Raw genomic sequence first — 15,182 nt, forward strand, 5'->3', positions numbered from 1 at the left:
CCCCTTATGTATTTCTGTTGCAGTACTCTAACGTGCAAGTTGAAAAGTTCTGAAATTGAAGTTGCTTTTCTAAGAAAGTTTCACGAGTGGATTTCAATGAAACTTACTTCAGTTTTGCCCCGCAGATGTGGTGATTACAAAATGCAAGATGCTTGTGTTATAACAAATATTGTTGATTTCCATGAATTGAGCTCTCCCTATGCACACAGAAACTGTTTGTTTTCTAATCTAATGCACGTGCACGTATAAATTTCCGTGAAGCTCCGGGTATTTTCTCTTTTCCTCATTCCCACTCTGCTTACAAAATCTGAACACTCTACTTCCAGGTTTTCTAGACAAGCCCCTTATGTAATGCTTTTGCAGTACTCTAATGTGCAGGCTGAAAAGGGCTGACATTGAAGTTTATTTTCTAAGAATGTTTCACTAGTGGATCTCAATGAAACATTGCCTGTCTTCTCCCCTTCTCATTTCTACTTTACTCCACAGATGTGTTGGTTCCACCATGCACGATGCTTGTGTTATAACAAACAGTTTCAATTTCCATGAATTGAGCTATCCCTATGCACGCAGTGTTAGGCAGCAACTGAATTGCGTTTTCTGAGCTAATGCACATGTGAAATTCCATGAAACTCCGTATATTTTCTCTTTTCCTCATTCCCACTCCACCTCCAAAATCTGAACACTCTACCTCCAGGTTTTCTAGACAAGTCACTTATGTATTGCTTTCTGTTGCAGTACTCTAATGTGCAGGTTGAAAACGGCTGAAATCCACATTGCTTTTCTAAGAAAGTTTCACCAGTGGTTTTCAATGAAAATTTGCCTGTCCTCTCCCGTTCTCATTTCCACTTTACTCCGCATATGTGGTGGTTCCACCATGCACGATGCTTGTGTTATAACAAACAGTTTCAATTTCCATGAACTGAGCTTTCCCTATGCACGCAGTGTTAGGCAGCAATTGAATTACATTGTCTGAGCTAATGCACGTATGAATTTCCATGTAACTCCGGGTAATTTCTCTTTCCTCATTCCCACCCTGCCTCCAAAATCTGAACACTCTACCTCCAGGTTTTCTAGAGAAGCCCCTTATGTATTGCTGTTGCAGTACTCTAATGTGCAGGTTGAAAAGGGCTAAAATCCATGTTCCTTTTCTAAGAAAGTTTCACCAGTGGATGTCAATGAAACTTTGCATGTCTTCTCCCCTTCTCGTTTCCACTTCACTCCGCAGATGTGGTGGTTCCACCATGCATGATGCTTGTGTTATAACAAATAGTTTTGATTTCCATGAACTGAGCTTTCCCTATGCACGCAGTGTTAAGCAGCTACGGAATTACGTTTTCTGAGCTAATGCACGTATGAATTTCCATTAAACTCCGGGTATTTTCTCTTTTCCTCATTGCGGAGGCGCCGGGAATTCCATCCAGTGCTTGACAAAGATCCTCTGGAGGATGATTGCAAAGTCTCATCCTAAAAAGTATTGCCGGATGTTTTGCTCCAAAGCATGGTGTTTATTCTGCAGTGTTTTTCTGATAATATATTACTCATTTCAGTCTGAACGGATTGCTTAAGGGGATGAGGGGAATACAACCAAAATTCCAGAAAATATTACCTACAATCTGAAAAACAATGGGTCTTTACCACTAACAAAATTAAAAATAATTTTGCAACCGTACAATGAGTCCCTGAAAGCCTCCGGAGAAAAGTGTTGTAGATCTGCCTTTGTCTCCAACAGGCTGGTTAAATTTTAACGATGGTTTTGTTCATGTGTGGCGGTGAGGTATAAGAATAAGGTTTCATTACATTCCTTCCTTCCTACAAAGAATATGTCACCCCTATAATAAATGTTGGTACACAATTACAATTGGGACCGCTGACCTACTGTACCCCTTAACTCAGCAATTCAGATATTAACCAGATGGACCTAGTAGAGAAAGTCTCATGAGATTACTTGTCTATTGTTTTAACTGTAAGAATAATAAGAATAGTCTTAGGTCAAAAAATGTTTAGATATTAAGGAAGTAAATATTGTACTAGTTCACCGACGTAGTTAGAAATTCTTAAAACAATTGTGCTTAGGTAAGGATAATCTGTAAGGTTACTGTTTTCTCATAATTTTCTGTTCCTTGTTAAAAACAATTTCTGCCTATGCTTTGAAAACTTCTTTAATATTAACCACAAGATTGTCATTATAGCCTGAAGAAAAATGTATATAAATCCAGCCTTCCCCAGAATAAAGTGGGATTGATTGCACAAGAACTATGGTCTGTGTCTTTCATTCTCCTTCATCGCAGATGCTGTCTCTCTGCACCCCATTTACCAGTGTGTAACCCATGGACTCCTGCTAGGGCTGGACCGCGGCATCTTATTCCCACTCTGCCTCCAAAATCTGAACACTCTACCTCAAGGTTTTCTAGACAAGCCCCTTATGTATTTCTGTTGCAGTGCTCTAACGTGCAGGTTGAAAAGGGCTGAAATTGATGTTGCTTTTCTAAGAAAGTTTCACCAGTGGATTTCAATGAAAGTTTGCCTGTCTTCTCTGATGCTCATTTCCACTTTACTCTGCAGATGTGGTGGTTCCAAACATGCACGATGCTTGTGTTACAACAAACAGTTTCGATTACCATGAATTGAGCTTTCCCTATGCATGCAGTGTTAGGCAGCAATTGAATAGCATTTTCTGAGCTAATGCACGTAAAATTTCCATGAAACTCCGGGTATTTTCTCTTTTCCTGATTCCCACTCTGCCTCCAAAATCTGAACTGTCTACCTCCAGGTTTTCTAGACAAGCTCCTTATGTATTGCTGTTGCAATACTCTAACGGGCAGGTTGAAAATGTCTGAAATTGAAGCTGCTTTTCTAAGAAAGTTTCACGAGTGGATTTCAATGGAACTTTGCCTCTCTTCTGCCCTTCTCATTTCCATTTTACTCCGCAGATGTGGTGGTTACACCATGCACGATGCTTGTGTTATACGAAACAGTTTTGATTTCCATGAACTGAGCTTTCCTAATGCTGGCACAGTTACGCAGCAACTAAATTGCATTTCTAAGCTAAAGCACGTATGAATTTCCATGAAACTCCGGGAATTTTCTCTTTTCCTCATTCCCACTCCACCTCCAAAATCTGAAAACTCTACCTCCAGGATTTCTAGACAAGCCCTTATGTATTGCTCTTGCAGTACTCTAACGTGCAGGTTGAAAATGTCTGAAATTTAAGTTGCTTTTCTAAGAAAGTTTCACCAGTGGATTGCCATGTAACTTTGCCTGTCTTCTCCCATTCTCAATTTCACTTTACTCCACAGTTATGGTGGTTCCACCATGCACGATGCTTGTGTCATAACAAACAGTTTCGATTTCCATGAATTGAGCTTTCCTACGGACGCAGGGTTAGGCTGCAACTTAATTGCGTTATCTGATCTAACGCACGTATGAATTTTCATGAAACTCCAGGTGTTTTCTCTTTTTGTCATTCCCATTCTGCCTCCACAATCTGGACACTCTACCTCCAGGATTTCTAGACAAGCCCTTATGTATTTCTGTTGCAGTACTCTAACATGCAGGTTGAAAATGTCTGAAATTTAAGTTGCTTTTCTAAGAAAGTTTCATGAGTAGTTTGCAATGAAAATTTGCCTGTCTTCTCCCATTCTCAATTTCACTTTATTCCGCATTTATGGGGGTTCCACCATGCACGATGCTTGTGTCATAACAAACAGTTTCGATTTCCATGAATTGAGCTTTCCTATGGACAAAGGGTTAGGCTGCAACTTAATTGCGTTATCTGATCTAACGCACGTATGAATTTTCATGAAACTCCGGGTATTTTCTCTTTTTGTCATTCCCATTCTGCCTCCACAATCTGGACACTCTACCTCCAGGATTTCTAGACAAGCCCTTATGTATTGCTGTTGCAGTACTCTAACGTGCAGGTTGAAAAGGGCTGAAAATGAAGTTGCTTTTCTAAGAAAGTATCACTAGCGGATTTCAATGAAACTTTGCCTGTCTTCTCCCCTTCTCATTTCAACTTTGCTCCGCAGATGTGGTGGTTCCACCATGCACGATGCTTGTGTTATAAGAAACAGTTTCGATTTGCATGAACTGAGCTTTCCCCTATGCACGCAGTGTTAGGCAGCAACTGAATTGCGTTTTCTGAGCTAATGCATATATGAATTTCCATGAATCTTCGGGTATTTTCTCTTTTCCAAATTCCCACTCTGCTTCCAAAACCTGAATACTCTACCTCCAGGTTTTCTAGACAAGTGCCTTATGCATGGCTGTTGCAGTACTCTAACGTGCAGGTTGAAAAGGGCTGAAATTCAAGTTGCTTTTCTAAGAAAGTTCCACTAGTGGATTTCAATAAAACTTTGCTTGTCTTCGCCACTTCTCATTTCAACTTTGCTCCACAGATGTGGTGGTTCCACCATGCACGAATCTTGTGTTATAAGAAACCTTTTCGATTTCCATGAACTGAGCTTTCCCTATGCATGCAGTGTTAGGCAGCAACTGAATTGTCTTTTCTGAGCTAATGCACATATGAATTTTCATGAAACTCCGGGTATTTTCTCCTTTCCTCATTCCCACTCTGCCTCCAAAACCTGAATACTCTACCTCCAGGTTTTCTAGACAAGTGCCTTTTGCATGGCTGTTGCAGTACTCTAACGGGCAGGTTGAAAAGGTCTGAAGTTGAAGTTGCTTTTCTAAGAAAGTTTCACGAGTGGATTTCAATGAAACTTTGCCTGTCTTCTCCCCTTCTCAATTCCACTCTACTCCGCTGATGTGATGGTTCCATCATGCACGATGCTTGTGTTATAAGAAACAGTTTCAATTTCCATGAAGTGACCTTTCCCTATGCAGGCAGTTTTAGGCAGCAAATGAATTGTGTTTTCTGAGCTAATGCACGTATGACTTTCCATGAAACTCTGGGTATTTTCTCTTTTCCTCATTCCCACTCTGCCTCCAAAATCTGAACACTTTACCTCCATGTTTTCTAGATAAGCCCCTTATGTATTTCTGTTGCAGTACTCTAACGTGCAGGTTGAAAAGGTCTGAAACTAAAGTTGTTTTTCTAAGAAAGTTTCACGAGTCGATTTCAATGAAACTTTGCCTTTCTTCTCCCCTTCTCATTTACAGTTTGCTCCGCAGATGTGGTGGTTCCACAATGCACGATGCTTGTGTTATAACAAACTGTTTCAATATCAATGAATTGAACTTTCCCTATGCACGCACTTTTATGCAGCAACTGAATTGCGTTTTCTGAGCAAATGCACGAATGAATTTCCATGAAATTCTGTGTATTTTCTCTTTTCCTCATTCCCACTCTGCCTCCAACATCTGAACACTCTACCTCCAGGTTTTCTATACAAGCCCCTTATGTAGTACTGTTGCAGTACTGCAAAGTGCAGGTTGAAAATGGCTGAAATTGAAGTTGCTTTTTTGAGAAAGTGTCACGAGAGGATTTCAATGGAACTTTGCCTGTCTTCCCCCCTCCTCATTTCCACTTCTTCTGCAGAAGTGGAGGTTCCACCGTTCACGATGCTTGTTTTATAACAGTTATGAATTCCATGAACTGAGCTATCCCTATGTACCCAGTGTTAGGCAGCAACTGAATTGCGTTTTCTCAGCAAGTGCACAAATTAATTTCCCTGAAACTCTTGGTATTTTCTCATTTCCTCATTACTGCACTGACCCTAATATCTGAGCACTGAACTTCCAGGTTTTCTAGGCAAGGGCCTTATGTATTTCTGTTGCAGTACTCTAACATGGAGGTTAAAAAATGCTGAAATTGAAGTTGCTTTTCTAAGAAAGTTTCACCAGTGGATTTCAATGAAACTTTGCCTGTCTTCTCCCCTCCTCATTTCCACTTTACTCCGCAGATGTGGTGGTTCCAACATGCACGATGCTTGTGTTATAACAAACAGTTCGATTTCCATGAATTGAGGTTTCCCTATGCACGCAGTGTTAGGCATCAACTGAATTGCATTTTCTGAGCTAATGCACGTATTAATTTCCATGAAACTCCGGGTATTTTCTCTTTCCTCATTCCTACTCTTGTCAACAAAGTCTGAACACTCTAACTCCAGGTTTTCTAGACAAGCCCCTTATGTATCTCTGTTGCAGTACTCTAACGTGCAGGTTGAAAAGGGCTGAAATTGAAGTTGCTTTTCTAAAGAAAGTTTCACAAGTGGATTTCAATGAAACTTTGCCTGTCGTCCCGCTCCTCATTTCCACATTGCTCCAGAGATGTGGTGATTCCACGATGCACAATACTTGTGCTATAGCAAACTGTTTTGATTTCCATGAATTGAGATTTCACTATGCACACAGTGTGAGGCAGCAACTGAATTGCGTTTTCTGAGCAAATGCACGTATGAATTTCCATGAAACTCTGGGTATTTTCTCTCTTTCTCCTTAGCACACTGTCCCTAGCATCTGAGCACTCTACCTCCAGGGTTTTTAGACAAGCCTCTTATGGATTGCTGTTGAAGTACTCTAACGTGCAGGTTGAATAGGGCTGAAATTTAAGTGGATTTTCTGAGAAAGTTTCACTCGTGGATTTCAATGAAACTTTGCCTGTCTTCTCCCTTACTCATTTCCAATTTGTTCCGCAGATGTGGTGTTTCCACCATGTGGTGCTTGTTGTTAAAAAACAATTTCGAATCACATGAATTGAACTTTTCCTATGCACGCAGTGTTAGGCAGGAACTGAATTGCGTTTTCTGAGCAAATGTACCAATGAATTTCCAGGAAACTCCAGGTATTTTCTCGTATCCTCATTACTACACTGTCCCCAATATCTGAGCATTCTAACTGGTGACTTTCTATACAAGCCCCTTATGTATTGCTGTTGCAGTACTCTAACGTGCAGGTTGAAAACGGCTGAAACTGAAGTTGCTTTTCTAAGAAAGTTTCATGAGTGGATTTCAATGAAACTTTGCCTGTCTTCTCCCCTCCTCATTTTCACTTTGCTCTGCAATGTGGTGTTTCCACCATGCGCGGTGCTTGTGTACAACACAAAGAGTTTCGATTCACATGAATTGAGCTTTCCCTATGCACGCAGTGTTAGGCAGCAACTGAATTGCGTTTTCTGAGCAAATGCACGAAAGAATTTCTATGACACTCCGGGTATTTTCTCTTTTCCTCAATCCCACAAAGCCTCCAAAATCTGAACACTCTACCTCCAGGTTTTATAGACAAGCCCTTATGTATTGCTGTTGCAGTACTCTAACGTGCAGGTTGAATAGGGCTGAAATTGAAGTTGATTTTCTGAGAAAGTTTCACGAGTGGATTTCAATGAACTTTTGACTGTCTTCTCCCCTCATCGTTTGCACTTTGCTCCGCAGATGTGGTGGTTCCACGATGCATGATGCTTGTGTTATAACAAACAGTTTTGATTTACATGAATTGAGCTTTCCCCATGCTCTCAGTGTTAGGCAGCAACTTAATTGCCTTTTTTGAGCAAATACACGAATGAATTTCCATAAAACTGTGGGTATTTTCTCATTTCCTCATTAGCACACTGTCCCCAAAGTCTGAGGCCTGCACCTCCAGGTTTTCTAGGCAAGCCCCTTACGTATTGCTGGTGCAGTACTCTAACGTGCAGGTGGAATGGGACTGAAATTGAAGTTGCTGTTCTGATAAAGTTTCACAAGTGGATTTCAATGAAACTTTTCCTGTCTTCTCCCCTCCTCATTTCAACTTTGCTCTGCTGATGTGGTGGTTCCACCATGCACGATGCTTGTGTTATAACAAACAGTTTTGATTTTCATGAATTGAGCTTTCCCTATGCACGCAGTGTTAGTCAGGAACTGAATTGCGTTTTCTGAGCAAATGCACGAATGAATTTCCATGAAACTCTGGGTATTTTCTCTTTTCCTCATTAGCACAATGTCCACAACATCTGTGCACTCTACCCACAGGGTTTCTAGACAAGCACCTTATGTATTGCTGCTGCAATACTCTAACGTGCAGGTTGAATAGGGCTAAAATTGAATTTCCTTTTCTGAGATAGTTTCACCAGGGGATTTCAATGAAAATTTGCTTGACTTCTCCCCTCCTCATTTCCACTTTCTCAACAGATGTGATGGTTCCATCATGCACGATGCTTGTGTTATAACCAACAGTTTCGATTTCTATGAATTGAGCTTTCCCTATGCACCCAAGGTTAGGTAGCAACTGAATTGCGTTTTCTGAGCAAAAGCACGATTCAATTTCCATGAAACTCCAGGTATTTTCTCTTTTCCTCATTACCACTCTGCCACCAAAATCTGAATACTCTACCTCCAGGTTTTCTAGACAAGCCCCTTATATATTGCTGTTGCAGTACTCTAAGGTGCAGGTTGAAAAGGTCTGAAATTGAAGTTGCTTTACTAAGAAATTTTCACCAGTGGATTTCAGTGAAACTTTGCCTGTCTTCTCCCCTCCTCATTTCTACTTTGCTCCGCAGATGTGTGGTTTCACCATGCACGATGCTTGTGTTATAGCAAACAGTTTCGATTTCCATTTATTGAGCTTTCCCATGCACCCAGTGTTAGGGAGCAACTGAATTGTTTTTTCTGAGCAAATGCACGAATGAATTTCCATAAAACTTTCGGTGTTTTCTAGTTTCCTCCTTACTACACTGTCCCCAACATCTGAGCACTCTACCTCCAGGGTTTGTTGACAAGTCCCTTATGTAGTGCTGTTGCAGTACTCCAACGTGGAGGTTGAATACAGCTGAAATTGAAGTTGCAGTACTGAAAAAGATTCATGAGCGGATTTCAATGAAACTTTGCTGTCTTCTCCCCTCCTCATTTACACTTTGCTCCACAGATTTGGTGTTTCCACCATGCACGATGCTTGTGTTATAACAAACAGTTTTGATTTCCATGAATTGAGCTTTCCCTATGCACGCATAGGCAGCAACTTAATTGCGTTTTCTGAGCAAATGAATGAATGAATTTCCAAGAAACTCTGGGTATTATCTCTTTTCCTCGTTAGTACACTGTCCCCAACATCTGAGCACTGTACCTCCAGGGTTTCAAGACAAGCCCCTTATGTATTACTGCTGGAGTACTCTAACGTGCAGGTTGAATAGGGCTGAAATTGAAGTTGATTTTCTGAGAAAGTTTCACAAGTGGATTTCAATGAAACTTTTCCTGTCTTCTCCCCTCCTCATTTCCACTATGTTCCGCAGAATGGGTGTTTCCACCATACGCTGTACTTGTGTTTCAACAAACAGTTTATATTCACATGAATTGAGATTTCCCTATGCAGGCAATGTTAGGCAGCAACTGAATTGCGTTTTCTGAGCTAATGCACGAATGAATTTCCATGAAACTCCATGTATTTTCTCTTTTCCTCATTCCCTCTCTGTCTCCTAAATCGGAACACTCTACTTCCAGGTTTTCTAAACAAACTCCTTATGTATTGCTGTTGCAGTACTCTAAGGAGCAGGGTGAAAAGGGCTGAAATTGAAGTTGCTTTTCTAAGTAAGTATCACTAGTGGATTTCAATGAAACTTTGCCTGTCTTCTTTGTTGCTCATTTCCACTTTGTTCCGCAGATACGATGGTTCCACAATACACCCTGCTTGTGTTATAACAAACAGTTTTGATTTCCATGAATTGAGCGTTCCCTATGCACGCAGTGTTAGGCAGCAACTCAATTGCGTTTTCTGAGCAATGCACGATTCAATTTCCATGAAACTCAGGGTATTTTCTGTTTTCCTCGCTAGCACACTGTCCCCAACATCTGTGCACTCTACATCCTGGGTTACTAAACAAGCCCCTTTTTGCTGTTGCAGTACTCTAAGGTGCAGGTTGAATAGGGCTGAAATCGAAGTTGATTTTCTAAGAAAGTTTCACGAGTGGAATTCAGTGAAAATTTGTCTGTATTCTCCACTCCTCATTTCCACTTGTTCTGTAGATGTGATGGTTCCACGATGCACCATGCTTGTGTTAAAACAAACAGTTTTGATGTCCATGAATTGAGCTTTCCCTATGCACACAGTGTTAGGAAGCAACTGAATTGCATTTTCTGAGCAAATGCACGAATGAATTTCCATGAAACTCTGGGTATTTTCTCCTTTCCTCGCTAGTACACTGTCCCTAATATGTGGGCACTGTACCTCCAGGTTTTCTATGCAAGCCCCTTATGTATTGCTGTTGCAGTACTCTAACATGCAGGTTGTAAAGGGCTGAAACTGAAGTTGCTTTTCTAAGAAAGTTTCACCAGTGGATTTCAAAGAAACTTTGCCTGTCTTCTCACCTCCTCATTTCCTCTTAGCTCTGCAGATGTGTTGGTTCCACCATGCGCAGTGCTTGTGTTTTAACAAACAGTTTCGATCCACATGAATTGAGCTTTCCTTATGCATGCAGTGTTAGGCAGCAACGGAATTGCTCTTTCTGAGCTAATGCATGAATGAATTTCCATGAAACTCGGGGTATTTTCTGTTTCCCTCATTCCCACTCTGTCTCGAAAATCTGAACACTCTATCTCCAGGTTTTCCAGACAAGATCCTTATGTTTTGCTGTTGCAGTACTCTAACGTGTAGGTGGAAAAGGACTGTTACTAGACAAGCCCCTTATGTATTGCTGTATCTAAAGTGCAGGTTGAATAGGGCTGAAATTGAAGTTGATTTTCTGAAAAAGTTTCACGAGTGGATTTCAATGAAACTTTGCCTGTATTCTCCCCTCCTCATTTCCACTTTGCTCCGCAGATGTGGTGGTTCCACCATGCATGATGCTTGTGTTATAACAAACAGTTTCGATTTCAATGAGTTGAGCTTTCCCTATGCACGGAGTGTTAGGCAGCAATTGAATTGCATTTCTGAGCAAATGCACGATTGAATTTCCATGAAACTCTGGGTATTTTCTCTTTTTCTCAGTAGCACACTGTCTCCAGCTTCTGAGCACTGTACCTACAGGTTTTCTAGAGAAGCCCCTTATGTATTGATGTTGTAGTACTCTAACGTGCAGGTTGAAAAGGGCTGAAATCGAAGTTGCATTTCTAAGAAAGTTCCACGAGTGGATTTCAATGAAACTTTGCCTGTCTTCTCCCCTCCTCATTTACACTTTGCTCCACAGATGTGGTGGTTCCACCATGCAAGATGCTTGTGTTCTAACAAACAGTTTTGATTTTCATGAATTGAGCTTTCCCTATGCACCCAGTGTTAGGCAGCAACTGAATTGCGTTTTCTGAGCAAATGCACCAATGAATTTCTATTAAACTCAGGGTATTTTCTCTTTTCCTCATTACCAATCTGCCTCCAAAATCTGAACACTCTACCTCCACGTTTTCTAGACAAGCCCCTTATGTATTGCTGTTGCAGTACTGTAAGTTGCAAGTTGAAAAGGGCTGAAACTGAAGTTGCTTTTCTAAGAAAATTTCACAAGTGGATTTCAATGAAACTTTGCCTGTCTTCTCCCATCCTCATTTCTATTTTGCTCTGTAGATGTGGTGGTTCCACCATGCACGATGCTTGTGTTATAACAAACAGGATTGATTTACATGAATTGAGCTTTCCCTATGCTCCCAGTGTTAGGCAGCAACTGTATTGGGTTTTCTGAGCAAATGCACGAATGAATTTCCATGAAAATCTGTGTATTATCTCGTTTCCCCATTACCACACTGTCCCCAATATCTGAGCACTCAACATGCTGATTTTCTAGACAACCCCTTATGTATTGTTGTAGCAGTACTCTATCATGCAGGTGGAATAGGAATGAAATTGAAGTTGCTTTTCTGAGAAGGTTTCACGAGTGGATTTCAATGAAACTTTGCCTGTCTTCTCCCCTCCTCATTCCCAATTTGCTCCACAGATGTGGTGTTTCCACCATGCGCAGTGCTTGTGTTTGAACAAACAGTTTCAAATCGCATGAATTGAGCTTTCCCTTGCATGCAGTGTTAGGCAGTAAATTATTTGCGTTTTCTGAGCTAAAGCACGAATGAATTTCTATGAAACTCGGGTATTTTCTATTTTCCTCATTCCCACTCTGTCTCAAAAATCTGAACACTCTATCTCCAGGTTTTGTAGACAAGCCCCTTATGTATTGCAGTTGCAGTACTCTAACGTGCAGTTTGAAAAGGGTGAAATTTAAGTTGCTATTCTAAGAAAGTTTCACTAGTGGATTTCAAAGAAAGTTTGCGTGTCTTCTCCCCTCCTCATTTCCACTTTGCTCCGCAGATGTGGTGGTTCCACCATGCATCATGGTTGTGTTATAACAAACAGTTTGGATTTCCTTGAATTGAGCTTTTCCTAGGCACACAGTGTTAGGCAGCAACTGAATTGCGTTTTCTGAGCAAATTCACGATTCAATTTCCATGAAACTCTGGGAATTTTCTGTTTGCCTCGTATGCATACTGTCCCCAACATCTGAGCACTCTACCTCCAGGTTTTCTAGACAAGCCCCTTATGTATTTCTGTTGCAGTACTCTAATGTGCATGATGAATAGGGCTGAAAGTAAAGTTGCTTTTCTGAGAAAGTTTCACGAGTGGATTTCAATGAATCTTTTCTTATCATCTCCCCTCCTCATTCCCAATTTGCTCCGCAGATGTTGTGTTTCCACCATGCGCGATGCTTGTGTTTTAACAAACAGTTTCGATTCACATGAATTGAGCTTTCTCTATGGATGCAGTTATAGGCTGCAACTGAATTGGGTTTCTGAGCAAATGCACGATTCAATTTCCATGGAACTCCGGGTATTTTCTCTTTTCCTCGTTACCACTCTGCCTCCGCAATCTGAACACTCTACCTCCAGGTTTTCTAGACAAGCCCCTTATGTATTGCTGTTGCAGAACTAAAACATGCTGGTTGAAAAGGGCTGAAATTGAGGTTGCTTTTCTAAGAAAGTTTAACGAGTGGATTTCAATGAAACTTTGCCTGTCTTACCCCCTCCTCATTTCCACTTTGTGCTGAAGATGTGGTGATTCCACCATGCACGAATCTTGTGTTATAACAAACAGTTTCGATTTCCATGAATTGAGCTTTAGCTAGGTACGCAGTGTTAGGCAGCAATTGAATTGCGTTTTCTAGCAAATACACGATTCAATTTCGATGTAACTCTGGGTATTTTCTCTTTTCCTCGTTAGCACACTGTCCCCAACATCTGATCACTCTACCTCCAGGGTTTCTAGACAAGCCCTTATGTATTGCTGTTGCAGTACTCTAATGTGGAGGTTCAATAGGGTTGAAACTGAAGTCGCTTTTCTAAGAAAGTTTCACAAGTGGATTTCAATGAAACTTTGCCTGTCTTCTGCCCTCCTCATTTCCACTTTGCTCTGCAGATGTGGTGGTTCCACCATGCACGATCGTTGTGTTACAACAAACAGTTTCGATTTCCATGAATTGAGGTTTTCCTAGGCACGCAGTGTTAGGCAGCAACTGAATTGCGTTTATTGAGCAAATGCACGATTCAATTTACATGAAACTCTGCATATTTTCTGTATTACTCATTCGCACACTGTCCCCAACATCTGAGCACTCTACCTGCTGCTTTTCTAGACAAGCCCCTTATGTATTGTTCTTGCAGTACTCTATCGTACAGGTGGTATAGAGCTGAAATTGAAGTTGCTTTTCTAATAAAGTTTCACGAATGCATTTCAATGAAACTTTTCCTCTCATCTCCACTCCTCATTCCCAATTTCCTCCGCAGATGTGGTCTTTCCACCATGCGCGGTGCTTGTGTTTTAACAAACAGCTTCGATTCCCAAGAATTGCGCTTTCCCTATGCACACAGTGTTAGGCAGCAACTGAAATGTGTTTTCTGAGCAAATGTACGATTGAATTGCCATGAAAATCCGGGTATTTTCTCTTTTCCTCATTCCCACTCTGTATCCTAAGTGTGAACACTCTACCTCCATGTTTTCTAGACAAGTCCCTTATGTATTGCTGTTGCAGAACTAAAACATGCTGGTTGAAAAGGGCTGAAATTGAAGTTGCTTTTCTAAGAAAGTTTAACGAGTGAATTTCAATGAAACTTTGCCTGTCTTACCCCCTCCTCATTTCCACTTTGTGCTGAAGATGTAGTGATTCCACCATGCACGAATCTTGTGTTATAACAAACAGTTTCGATTTCCATGAATTGAGCTTTCCCTATGCACGCAGTGTTAGGCAGCAATTGAATTGCGTTTTCTGAGCAAATGCACGATTCAATTTCCATGAAACTCTGGGTATTTTCTGTTCTCCTCGTTAGCACACTGTCCCCAACATCTGAGCACTCTACCTCTAGGGTTTCTAAACAATCCCCTTATGTATTGCTGTTGCAGTACTCTAACGTGCAGGTTGAATAGGGCTGAAATTGAAGTTGCTTTTCTGAGAAAATTTCACGAATGGATTTCAATGAAACTTTGCCTGTATTCTCCCCTTCTCATTTCCACTTTGCTCCGCAGATGAGGTGGTTTCAACATGCAGGATGTTTCTGTTATAACAAATAGTTTTGATTTCCATGAATTGAGCTTTCCCTATGCACGCAGTGTTAGGCAGCAACTGAAATGTGTTTTCTCAGTAAATAAACGAATGAATTTCCATGAAATTCTGGATATTTTCTCGTTTCCTCATTACTACACTGTCCTTCGTATCTGAGCACTCTACCTCCAGGGTTTCTAGACATACTCCTTATAGATTGCTGTTGCAGTACTCTAACGTGCAGGTTGAAAATGACTGAAACTGAAGTTGCTTTTCTAAAAAAGTTTCACGAGTGGATTTCAATGAAACTTTGCCTGTCTTACCCCCTCCTCATTTCCACTTTGTGCTGAAGATGTGGTGATTCCACCATGCACGAATCTTGTGTTATAACAAACAGTTTCGATTTCCATGAATTGAGCTTTCCCTATGCACGCAGTGTTAGGCAGCAATTGAATTGCGTTTTCTGAGCAAATGCACGATTCAATTTCCATGAAACTCTGGGTATTTTCTGTTCTCCTCGTTAGCACACTGTCCCCAACATCTGAGCACTCTACCTCTAGGGTTTCTAAACAATCCCCTTATGTATTGCTGTTGCAGTACTCTAACGTGCAGGTTGAATAGGGCTGAAATTGAAGTTGCTTTTCTGAGAAAATTTCACGAATGGATTTCAATGAAACTTTGCCTGTATTCTCCCCTCCTCATTTCCACTTTGCTCCGCAGATGAGGTGGTTTCAACATGCAGGATGTTTCTGTTATAACAAATAGTTTTGATTTCCATGAATTGAGCTTTCCCTATGCACGCAGTGTT

This window comes from Sciurus carolinensis, chromosome 19, assembly GCF_902686445.1.
Source record: "Sciurus carolinensis chromosome 19, mSciCar1.2, whole genome shotgun sequence".
Lineage (NCBI taxonomy): Eukaryota > Metazoa > Chordata > Mammalia > Rodentia > Sciuridae > Sciurus > Sciurus carolinensis.